This window comes from Tachyglossus aculeatus, chromosome 1, assembly GCF_015852505.1.
Source record: "Tachyglossus aculeatus isolate mTacAcu1 chromosome 1, mTacAcu1.pri, whole genome shotgun sequence".
In the NCBI taxonomy this organism is placed as follows: domain Eukaryota; kingdom Metazoa; phylum Chordata; class Mammalia; order Monotremata; family Tachyglossidae; genus Tachyglossus; species Tachyglossus aculeatus.
Window position 1 is genome coordinate 22,084,911 of NC_052066.1, and position 13,154 is coordinate 22,098,064.

The 13,154-nt window shown below is 47.6% G+C and overlaps 1 protein-coding gene and 1 pseudogene across 21 annotated transcripts in view; one reads left to right on the plus strand and one right to left on the minus strand.

Moving 5' to 3' along the window:
• The window catches only part of CLASP1 (cytoplasmic linker associated protein 1), a 442,952-nt gene that overhangs the window by 411,433 nt on the left and 18,365 nt on the right, over positions 1–13,154 (minus strand). The window lies entirely within an intron of this gene.
• LOC119934100 lies at positions 4,473–4,566 on the plus strand (annotated as a pseudogene).

Here is a 13,154-nt window from a genome sequence, read left to right on the forward strand (position 1 = left end):
GATCCCCAAAAAGAAGAATCACCATCAACGGTATTTATTGAGCGTTTACTGTGTGCAGAGCACTGTACTAAGCGCTTGGGAATAATCAATAAATCAATCGTATTTATTGAGCGCTTACTGTGTGCAGAGCACTGTACTAGGCGCTTGGGAAGTACAAGTTGGCAACATATAGAGACAGTTCCTACCCAACAGTGGGCTCAGAGTCTAAAAGGGGGAGAACAAAACCAAACATACTAACAAAATAAAATAAATAGATATGTACAAGTAAAATAAATAAATGAATAGAGTAATAAATATGTACAAACATATATACATATATACAGGTGCTGTGGGGAAGGGAAGGAGGTAAGATGGGGGGATGGAGAGGGGGAATGCTGGACGTACTACTTGAAAAACAGGAGACAGCCCATGCTGGCTGAGAAAATTGAACTAGTCAGCTTGCTCCGAGCATGGAAAAAACAAATTCCTACTTCAATCATTAATGAGGGGTTCCATTTCCATAATCAGGAAAGTTAATGCGAAACTGTTGTGGTTTTGTTTTTACTTATTTTCTTAATGCAAAGCGCCCAAAGAAAGCACCTGCACCTTCACAAAGGAATACATCTCAACTCTCAGCTGCCAATAACAGGAGATGAGGTAACTGGGGCCCAGAGAAGGTAACTGTCTTGCCCAAGGTCACACAGCTGACAATTGGAGGAGCCGGGATTTGAACTCATGACCTCTGACTCCCAAGCCCGGGCTCTTTCCATCGAGCCACGCTGCTTCTCTGAGACACGGTCCCTGCCCAGCAGAACTGAGGGGCAAAAATCGAGCCCTTCTTTATTACTCATTCAATCGTATTTATTGAGCGCTTACTGTGTGCAGGGCACTGTACTAAGCGCTTGGGAAGTACAAATCGGCAACGTGGTAAATCGGTAACAGAAGACGGGGGAAGAAGCAGTGTGACCTAGCGGGAAGAGCCCGGGCCTGGGTTCTAATCCCGATGCTGCCGCTTGTCCGCTGGGTGACCTTGGGCAAGTCACATCATGTCTCTGGGCCTCCATTCCCTCATCTGTAAAATTTGTTCAACCGTATTTATTGAGCGTTTACTGTGGGCAGAGCACTGTACTAAGCGCTTGGGAAGTACCATTCGGCAACAAATAGAGACAATTCCTACCCAACAACGGGTGAAGTGACTTGCCCTAGTTCACAAGGCAGGTAAGTGGCAGGCATACACAAACACATGTGTATCATCATCATCAATCGTATTTATTGAGCGCTATGTGCAGAGCACTGTAATATTTTTATTGTATCCCTCAATAAAAGATGGGGATTAAGTAATAATAATAATAATGGCATTTATTAAGCACTTACTATGTGCAAAGCACTGTTCTAAGCGCTGGGGAGGTTACAAGGTGATCAGGTTGTCCCATGGGGGGCTCACAGTCAATCAATCAATCAATCAATCGTATTTACTGAGCGCTTACTGTGTGCAGAGCACTGTACTAAGCGCTTGGGAAGTACAAGTTGGCAACATATAGAGACGGTCCCTACCCAAAAGTGGGCTCACAGTCATAATCCCCCTCCTCCCCCTCCCCATCCCCCCCGCCTTACCTCCTTCCCTTCCCCACAGCACCTGTATATATGTATATATGTTTGTACGGATTTATTACCCTATTTATTTATTTTACTTGTACATATTTATTCTACTTATTTTATTTTAATACGTTTTGTTTTGTTCTCTGTCTCCCCCTTCTAGACTGTGAGCCCACTGTTGGGTAGGGACCGTCTCTAGATGTTGCCAACTTGTACTTCCCAAGCGCTTAGTCCAGTGCTCTGCACGCAGTAAGCGCTCAATAAATATGACTGAATGAATGAATGAATCCCCATTTTACAGATAAGGTAACTGAAGCCCAGAGAAGTGAAGTGACTTGCCCAAAGTCACACAGCTGATGAATGGCGGAGCCGGGATTTGAACCCATGACCTCTGACTCCAAAGCCCGGGCTCTTTCCACACATGGACTGGATACCTACCACAGTGCTTGGTACAGTGCCTGACACATAGTAAGCACCTAAATACCATTAAAAACACCTAGGTGGGTGGCATTTCTTTCCCCAGAACAAAGCCCACCCATACACCCTCTCCCTGACCCCGGTTCCCTCTCTGAACGACAGGGCCCCAAGACGGATTCCTGAGGCGCCACTTTAAAGGGTCCTGTAGCGAATTTTAATCAATCAATCAATCAATCGTATTTATTGAGCGCTTACTGTGTGCAGAGCACTGGACTAAGCGCTTTGGCAACATATAGAGACGGTCCCTACCCAACAGTGAACTCACAGTCTACAAGGGGGAGACAGAGAACAAAACCAAACATATTAACAAAATAAAATAAATAGAATAGATATGTACAAGTAAAATAAATAGAGTAATAAATACGTACAAACATATATACATATATACAGGTGCTGTGGGGAGGGGAAGGTGGTAAGACAGGGGGCCTTCCCAGACTGAGCCCCTTCCTTCCTCTCCCCCTCGTCCCCCTCTCCATCCCCCCCATCTTACCTCCTTCCCTTCCCCACAGCACCTGCATATATGGATATATGTTTGTACATATTTATCACTCTATTTATTTATTTATTTTACTTGTACATATCTATTCTATTGATTTTATTTCGTTAGTATGTTTGGTTTTGTTCTCTGTCTCCCCCTTTTAGACTGTGAGCCCACTGTTGGGTAGGGACTGTCTCTATATGTTGCCAACTTGGACTTCCCAAGCGCTTAGTACAGTGCTTTGCACACAGTAAGCGCTCAATAAATACGATTGATTGATTGATTGATTGATGGAGAGGGGGACAAGGGGGAGAGGAAGGAGGGGGAACTTTTAACTTTGCTTCGGGAAACCCGCACACTTCCAGACAAATCTGAGACCATTTTAGGAGACACTTCAGGGATCAATAGAGCAATATTTCAGGGAAGTCAGTCGGAATGAAACAAAAAACACTTAGGCTGAAAAAGAAAAGCCAAAACCGCTCCATGTTCTCTCATCGTCCACTTCAATGGAGGTCCTTAGTGACTTAACTAGAGCCAATGACTAAGGCTGGAGGCAGACTGGAAAATAAGCCTTTTTTCCTGAGATTGTTCTCCTCCCGGAATGCCGGGATTTTAGGGAGGGAGACCGAGGTCCCAGTCCCAACCGCCCCTTGGCTCAAAATGTCTTATTCCGCGTGTGCTTTGGAGGAGGAGAACCGCTGCTCAAATGACTTAGCTCGGGAGACTTTCGGGCACTTCCAATATCACAAGGATTAATGTGAGGAAAAAAAGGGGAAAAAAAAGTAGACGCCATAACAGCGTTAGGATGCTATTATTAGATGTAAAGCGGAGGGGGAAATGGAAAAAACAAATCAAGGACGGCAAATGGGAAACAGGAAAGATTTGAACATAAACGAGGAGAGCGAGCCAAGAAGGAGAGGGGGAAAGAAACTCTGATGCCTGGACAAGAGCAAATGAAAGAGCCCGGGCTTTGGAGTCGGAGACTATGTCCAACCTGATTAGCTTCTATCTCATTCATTCAATTGTATTTATTGAGCGCTTACTGTGTGCAGAGCACCGTACTGAGCGCTTGGGAAGTACAAATAGGCAACACACAGAGACGGTCCCTACCCAACAACGGGCTCACAGTCTAGAAGATATTTGTTAATTAATTAATAATGGCATTTATTAAGCGCTTACTATGTGCAAAGCACTGTTCTAAGCGCTGGGGAGGTTACAAGGTGATCAGGTTGTCCCACGGGGGGCTCACAGTCTTAATCCTCATTTTACAGACGAGGCAACTGAGGCCCAGAGAAGTGAAGTGACTTGCCCAAAGTCACACAGCTGACAAGTGTCGGAGCCGGGATTTGAACCTATGATCTCTGACTCCAAAGCCCGGGCTCTTTCCACTGAGCCACGCTGCTTCTCTTACTACGTGGCAGGCACTGTACTAAGCAGCGGGGTGGATACAAGCTAATCAGGTGGGACACAGTCATCATCATCATCGATCGTATTTATTGAGCGCTTACTATGTGCAGAGCACTGTACTAAGCGCTTGGGAAGTACAAATTGGCAACATATAGAGACAGTCCCTACCCAACAGTGGGCTCACAGTCTAAAAGGGGGAGACAGAGAACAAGACCAAACATACTAACAAAATAAAATAAATAGGATAGATATGTACAAGTAAAATAAATAAATAAATAAATAGAGTAATAAATATGTACAAACATATATCCATATATACAGGTGCTGCGGGGAAGGGAAGGAGGTAAGATGGGGGGGATGGAGAGGGGGACGAGGGGGAGAGGAAGGAAGGGGCTCAGTCTGGGAAGGCCTCCCTGTCCAACATGGGGCTCACAGTCTTCAGCCCCTTTTACAGAGGAGGGTACTGAGGCACAGAGAAGTGAACTGACTTGCCCTAGGTTACACGGTGGACGTGTGAGCGTGGCCTGCATCAGAAGTGGCAACAGATCTCGCCACTTACGATACAGAGGAGATTAGCATGGCCCCCGCGCAAGAATGACATGCAAATCTGTGAACCATTTCATATTTTAAGGCCCTACTGAGAGCTCACCTCCTCCAGGAGGCCTTCCCAGACTGAGCCCCCTCTTTCCTCTTCCCCTCCTTCCCCTCTCCATCCCCCCCGCCCTGCCTCCTTCCCTTCCCCACAGCACCTGTATATATGTTTGTACATATTTATTACCCTATTTTATTTGTACATATCTATTCTACTTATTTGATTGTGTTAATATGTTTTGTTTTGTTCTCTGTCTCCCCCTCCTAGACTGCGAGCCCGCTGTTGGGTAGGGACCGTCTCTAGATGTTGCCAACTTGGACTTCCCAAGCGCTTAGTCCAGCGCTCTGCACACAGTAAGCGCTCAATAAATACGACTGATTGATTGATTGATTAGTACAGTGCCTGGCACATAATAAGCACTTAAATACCACAAAAGATGGCTGGTGGTAAAAGTCTCTCTCTGTTTCTTTCCTCTGTCTCCTCTCATCCCTCTCTCTCGTTCCCTGACGACTCAATCAATCGTATTTATTGAGCGCTTGCTGTGTGCAGAGCACTGTACTGAGCGCTTGGGAAGTACAAGTTGGCAACATCATCATCAATCGTATTTATTGAGCGCTTACTGTGTGCAGAGCACTGTACTGAGCGCTTGGGAAGTACAAATTGGCAACATATGGAGACGGTCCCTACCCAACAGTGGGCTCCCAGTCTAAAAACAGTGAGGGAAGGCCAAGATGAGCCGGGGAGATTCAAGCTTCCACATCCGCACAGCAACCCCCCGGGCTCCCGCGGATGCACAAACAAACAGATGGTTTGAGGCACTGTGGAAAAATCAGATTTAATTCCACCTGAAATGCCTCTTTGTTGCCTGACAACTCCCGGAGCCCTCCGGGTGGAAGAGAAGGGGGACAGGAGGAGGAGGAGGAGGAGGAGGAGGAGGAGGAGGAGGAGGAGGAGGAGAGGCCACAATGGCTTCCCCAGCATCGCCTAATGGAAATCAATCAATCAATCAATCATATTTATTGAGCGCTTACTATGTGCAGAGCACCGTACTAAGCGCTTGGGAAGTACAAATTGGCAACATATAGAGACAGTCCCTACCCAACATTGGGCTCACAGTCTAAAAGGGGGAGACAGAGAACAAAACCAAACATACTAACAAAATAAAATAAATAGAATAGATATGTAAAAGTAAAATAAATAAATAAATAAAGTGATAAATATGTCCAAACATATATACATATATACAGGTGCTGTGGGGAAGGGAAGGAGGTCAGATGGGGGGATGGAGAGGGGGACGAGGGGGAGAGGAAGGAAGGGGCTCAGTCTGGGAAGGCCTCCTGGAGGAGGTGAGCTCTCAGCAGGGCCCTGAAGGGAGGAAGAGAGAGCACAGGCAGAGGAGTCGGAGGACCCGGGTTCTAATTCCGGCCTCCCAGTCTAGAAGGGGGAGACGGACAACAAAACAAAACGCGTGGTCAGGTGGCAAGTCGTAAGAATAAACAGAAGTAAAGTTGGATGCCAAGCTACTTCTCTTAATGTGCTAACTATAAAAAAGGGGAGCTATAACTATTACTACTAAGTTTTGTTACCTTCCCGTGTGTGTGTGTGTGTGTGTGTGTGTGTGTGTGTGTGTGTGTGTGAAAACATCGATGAGGGGTGGCTGTGTTAATAATAATAATGATAGCATTTGTTAAGCGCTTACTATGTGCAAAGCACTGTTCTAGGCGCTGGGGAGGTTACAAGGTGATCAGGTTGGCCCACGGGGGGCTCACAGTCTTAACCCCATTTTACAGATGAGGGAACTGAGGCCCAGAGAAGTGAAGTGGCTTGCCCAAGGTCACACAGTTAATAAGAATAATAATAATAATAATAGCATGTATTAAGCGCTTACTATGTGCAAAGCACTGTTCTAGGCGCTGGGCAGGTTACAAGGTGATCAGGTTGGCCCACGGGGGGGCTCACCGTCTTAACCCCATTTTACAGATGAGGGAACTGAGGCCCAGAGAAGTGAAGTGGCTTGCCCAAGGTCACACAGTTGACAAGTGGCGGAGCAGGGATTCAAACCCATGACCTCTGACTCCCAAGCCCGGGCTCTTCCACAGAGCCACGCGGCTTACGGAATCTTTTTTTAACAAGAACCACAGAGAACTTCACAGATCTGATCCACTAAATAATGATGGTATTTGTTAAGCGCCTACTCTGTGCCAAGCACCGTTCTAAGCGCTGGGGAGGTTACAAGGTGATCAGGTTGGCCCAAGGGGGGCTCACGGTCTTCATCCCCATTTTACAAATGAGGCACAGAGAAGCGAAGTGACTGGCCCAAAGTCACCCAGCTGGTAAGTGGCGGAGCCAGAATTAGAACCCATGACCTCTGACTCCAAAGCCCGGGCTCTTCCCACTGAGCCACGCTGCCTCTCTGTTAAGCACTGACTATGTGCCAAGCACTGAGGTCTAGGATTTCTGCCAGATGCCACAGTAAGAAGGTTTTTTGACGATCCCTTTTGTTTTGTTTTCCATGGTATTTCTTAAAAATTTACGGTGTGCTAGGCACTGTACTAAGCACTGGGGTAGGTACAAGCTGATCAGGTTGGACACAATCCACGCCCCACATGGGAATCATCTTAATCCCCATCATAGAGATGGCGGAAATCATAATTACGGGATTTGTTCGGCGCTTACTACGTACCAAGCACTGTTCTAAACGCTGTTAAATGACTTGCCCAAGCTCACACAGCAATCAATCAATCAATCAATTGTATTTATTGAGCACTTACTGTATGCAGAGCACTGTACTAAGCGCTTAGTAGACACAGCAGACAAACGGTGGAGTCAGAATTAGAACCCGGGTCCTCTAACAGCCGAGCCCGTGCTTTATCCACTGGGTGATGCCGCCTTGGTGCCAAGTGAAGCAGCGTGGCTCAGTGGAAAGAGCCCGGGCTTTGGAGCCAGAGGTCATGGGTTCAAATCCCGGCTCTGCCAATTCAATCAATCAATCGTATTTATTGAGCGCTTACTGTGTGCAGAGCACTGTACTAAGCGCTTGGGAAGTCCACGTTGGCAACATACAGAGACGGTCCCTACCCAAGAGTGGGCTCACAGTCTAGAAGGGGCCAATTGTCAGCTAGGTGACACTTGCAGTATCATCATCATCATCATCAATCGTATTTATTGAGCGCCTACTGTGTGCACAGCACTGTACTAAGCGCTTCGGAAGTACAAGTTGGCAACATACAGAGACAGTCCCTACCCAACAGTGGGCTCACAGCCTAGAAGGGGCCAATTGTCAGCTGGGTGACACTTGTAGTATCATCATCATCAATTGTATTGATTGAGCGCTTACTGTGTGCAGAGCACTGTACTAAGCGCTTGGGAAGTACAAGTTGGCAACATATAGAGACAGTCCCTACCCAACAGTGGGCTCACAGTCTAAAAGGTTTAGTATGGTTTTTCAAGTTTGTTGTGGAAAAGGTTCTTATCGCAATCGAACAGGAACTCTGGTTTAGAAATATAGGAAACTATCGCTCATTAAAGTTGCTGTTTTTCTAGCGCTACTGTAAACTCTCTCCCCGAAAGCAAAACTACTTTAGCCCCTCAAGCTGCTTAGCAATTATCAAGTGCTTCCTCTTGGAGAGCACTGTACTAAGTTACTTGGGAGAGTACAGCGCTTAGTAAGCGCTTAGTACAGTGCTCTGCACACAGTAAGCGCTCAATAAATACGATTGATTGATACAGTATAACAGTTAGTAGGCACATTTTCTGACCACAACGAGCTTACAGTGTCAAGAACACTTACCGTTCCTAGCAAGGGAGATAGAAAATCAACAGTCCTTACAAATACAAGGATTTTGAAAGCTCATTTTAAACTATTTGATCCCTTTTAAGCAAACAGAGAGATCTAAGAGTAAGTCCTCTAGCTTTCCAAATAATGGCATTTATTAAGCGCTTACTATGTGCAAAGCACTGTTCTGAGCGCTGGGAAGGTTACAAGGTGATCAGGTTGCCCCATGGGGGGCTCACAATCTTCATCCCCATTTTACGGATGAGGGAACTGAGGCCCAGAGAAGTGAAGTGACTTGCCCAAAGTCACACAGCTGACAATTGGTAGAGCGGGGATTTGAACCCATGACCTCTGACTCCAAAGCCCGGGCTCTTTTCCACTGAGCCACACTGCTTCTCTAATAATAATAATGGCATTTGTTAAGCGCTTACTATGTGCAAAGCACTGTTCTAAGCTCTGGGGGGATACAAGGTGATCAGGTTGTCCCACGTGGGGCTCACAGTCTTCATCCCCATGTTACAGATGAGGTAACTGAGGCTCAGAGAAGTGAAGTGACTTGCCCAAGGTCACACAGCAGACATGTGGCAGAGCCGGGATTCAAACCCATGACCTTTGACTCCAAAGCCTGGGCTCTTTCCACTGAGCCACGCTGCTTCCAAATGAAGCAGAAGCCCACATTAATACACTTATCCTATCAATCAATCAAGCAATCGTATTTATTGAGCGCTTACTGTGTGCAGAGCACTGTACTAAGCGCTTGGGAAGTCCAAGTTGGCAACATATAGAGACGGTCCCTACCCAACAGTGGGCTCACGGTCTAGAATATATATCTATTCTATTTATTACATATCTATTCTATTTATTTACATATCTATTCTATTTATTTACATATCTATTCTATTTATTAGATATCTATTCTATTTATTTTATTTTGTTAGTATGTTTGGTTTTGTTGTCTGTCTCCCCCTTTTAGACTGTGAGCCCACTGTTGGGTAGAGACCGTCTCTATGTGTTGCCAACTTGGACTTCCCAAGCGCTTAGTACGGTGCTCTGCACACAGTAAGCGCTCAATAAATATGATTGATTGATTGATTAGAAGGGGGAGACAAACAACCAAAACATATTAAGAAAAGAAAATAAATAGAATAGATATGTACGAGTAAAATCCTGCCTTGATTATCCTTGCTGACCTCCCTGCCTCCTGTCTCTCTCCCCACTCCAGTCCATACTCCACTCTGCTGCCCAACCAATCATATTTATTGAGCGCTTACTGTGTGCAGTGCACTGTACTAAGCGCTTGGGAAGTACAAGTTGGCAACATATAGAGACAGTCCCTACCCAACAGTGGGCTCACAGTATAAATCCTTTTCCTTCAAAAACGTTCGGACCACGTTTCTCACTCCTCAAGAAACTCTAGCTGCCCATTCCCCTTGGCATCCAACAAAAAACTCCTCCACATTGGCTTTAAACCACACGGCCTCCTACTTCATTAACAAAATTAAATCCATCAGGTCCGACCTCCCCAAAGTCTCTTCCCCCCCTTCTCCAACCCCCCGGCTCTCAACACTCTCTGCCACTCTCCCATTCTTCCCAGCAGTATCCTCAGAGGAGCTCTCCTCCCTCCTCTCAAGTGCTACTCCGGCCACCTGTGCTTCTGACCCCATTCCCTCTCATCTCATGAAATCTCTCGCTCCGTCCCTTCTCCCCTCCTTAACTTCCATCTTCAACCTCTCACTCTCCACTGGTTCCTTCCCCTCTGCCTTCAAACATGCCCATGTCTCTCCCATCCTTAAAAAACCCTCTCTTGACCCCACCTCACCTTCTAGTTATCGCCCCATCTCCCTCCTACTATTCCTTTCCAAACTCCTTGAACGAGTTGTCTACACGTGCTTCCGCGAATTCCTCAGCACCAACTCTCTCCTCGACCCCCTCCAGTCTGGCTTCCGTCCCCTTCATTCCACGGAAACTGCGCTCTCAAAGGTCACCAATGACCTCCTGCTTGCCAAATCCAACGGCTCATACTCTGTCCTAATCCTCCTCGAACTCTCAGCTGCCTTTGACACCGTGGACCACCCCCTTCTCCTCCACACGTTATCTGACCTTGGCTTCACAGACTCCGTCCTCTCCTGGTTCTCCTCTTATCTCTCCGGTCGTTCTTTCTCAGTCTCTTTTGCAGGCTCCTCCTCCCCCTCCCATCCTCTTACTGTGGGGGTTCCCCAAGGTTCAGTGCTTGGTCCCCTTCTGTTCTCGATCTACACTCACTCCCTAGGTGACCTCATTCGCTCCCACGGCTTCCACTATCACCTCTACACTGATGACACCCAGATCTCCATCTCTGCCCCTGCTCTCTCCCCCTCCCTCCAGGCTCGCATCTCCTCCTGCCTTCAGGACATCTCCATCCGGATGTCTGCCCGCCACCTAAAGCTCAACATGTCCAAGACTGAACTCCTTGTCTTCCTTCCCAAACCCTGCCCTCTCCCTGACTTTCCCATCTCTGTTGACGGCACTACCATCCTTCCCGTCTCACAAGCCCGCAACCTTGGTGTCATCCTCGACTCCGCTCTCTCATTCACCCCTCACATCCGAGCCATCACCAAAACCTGCCGGTCTCAGCTCTGCAACATTGCCAAGCTCCGCCCTTTCCTCTCCATCCCAACCGCTACCCTGCTCGTTCAAGCTCTCATCCTATCCCGTCTGGACTACTGCATCAGCCTTCTCTCTGATCTCCCATCCTCGTGTCTCTCCCCACTTCAATCCATACTTCATGCTGCTGCCCGGACTGTCTTTGTCCACAAACGCTCTGGGCATCTTACTCCCCTCCTCAAAAATCTCCAGTGGCTACCAATCAACCTACGCATCAGGCAGAAACTCCTCACTCTCGGCTTCCAGGCTGTCCATCCCCTCGCCCCCTCCTACCTCACCTCCCTGCTCTCCTTCTCCAGCCCATCCCGCACCCTCCGCTCCTCCGCCGCTGATCTCCTCACTGGGCCTCGTTCTCGCCCGTCCTGCCGTCGACCCCCGGTCCACGTCCTCCCCCGGGCCTGGAATGCCCCCAATCCCTCTGCCCCTCCGCCAAGCTAGCTCTCTTCCTCCCTTCAAGGCCCTACTGAGAGCTCACCTCCCCCAGGAGGCCTTCCCAGACTCAGCCCCCTCCTTCCTCTCCCCCGCCCTACCTCCTTCCCCTCCCCACAGCACCTGTATATACGTTGGTACAGATTTATTACTCTATTTTACCTGCACATATTTACTACTCTATTTATTTTGTTAACAATGTGCATTTAGCTTTAATTCTATTTGTTCTGACACCTTGACACCTGTCCACATGCTTTGTTTTGTTGTCTGTCTCCCCCGTCTAGACTGTGACCCCACTGTTGGGTAGGGACCGTCTCTATACATTGCCAACTTGTACTTCCCAAGTGCTTAGTACAGTGCTCTGCACACAGTAAGCGCTCAATAAGTACGATTGAATGAATTAGCCTGTATCTACCCCAGCGCTTAGAACATGCCTGGCACATAAGCGCTTAACAAATACTTCAATTATTATTAGTAGTACAGTACAGTACCTGACACATAGTAAGCACTTAAATACCATAATAACAATAACAACAGCAATGATAATACAATAAAATAGAGTTGCTAGATACGATCCCTGCCCGCAACAAGCTTCCAGTCTGACGGGGAAGACACATATCAAAAGGGCCGAGATTGTGTCTGTCACCTTGTTGGTTGCCCTCTAACAAGCCAGAGTACAGTGCCTTGCACAGAGTAAGCGCTCACTAAACAAGCACTTAGTACAGTGCTCTGCACACAGTAAGCGCTCAATAAATACGATTGATGATGATAAACACTACTGATTGATTGTGTTTGATTGATTGAAGAAGGCCATGGAAACTGTTCCCCCACGGTTGCCCGGGCCCCTGGAGATCTCATCTGATAATGACGGTATTTGTTAAAGCGCTCACTACGTGCCAGGCATTCTACTAAGCACTGGGGTGGATACAAGCGAATGGGGTTGGACCCAGTTCCCGTCCCTTGTGGGGCTCACAGTCTCAATCCCCATTTTCCAGATGAGGTAACTGAGGCCCAGAGAAGGGAAGGGACTTGTCCAAGGTCACAGAGCAGCCAAGCGGTGGAGCCGGGATTAGAATTCCCAGGCCAGTGCCCCGTCCACTCCGCCACGCTGCTTCTCCATCTCCCGGCAGATCCGGTCCTTCTGATCCCGAGCCCAGCATCCACACGGGTGGGAAGAGGCTTCAAATCCGGCAGTGGGAATGGAATGGAGCCCCCCAGGCCATTGTCAATGGGCCAAGGAGAGACTAATCAACAATTAATCAATTAATCGTATTTATTGAGCGCTTACTCTGTGCAGAGCACTGTACTAAGCGAGCAGCGTGGCCCAGTGGCAACAGCACGGACTTGAGAGGCAGAGGACGTGGGTTCTAATCCTGCTTCCCCCACTCGTCTGCTCTGTGACATCGGGTAAGTCCCTTCACTTCTTGAGCCTCAGTTCCCTCACCTGGAAAATGGGGATTCAGACTGTGAGCCCCTTGTGGGACAGGGGCTGTGTCTGACCTGATTGCCTTGTATCTACCCCAGTGCTTAGAACAGTGCCCGGCACACAGTCAGTACTTAACGAATACCATAATTATTATTATTTGCCAATCAATGGTATTTACTGACCGTATACTGTATGCAGGGTACTGTAATAATAATAATAATAATAATAATGGCATTTATAATAATGATGGCATTTACTAAGCGCTTACTATGTGCAAAGTGCTGTTCTAAGCGCTGGGGAGGTTACAAGGTGATCAGGTTGTCCCACGGGGGGCTCACAGTCTTCATCCCCA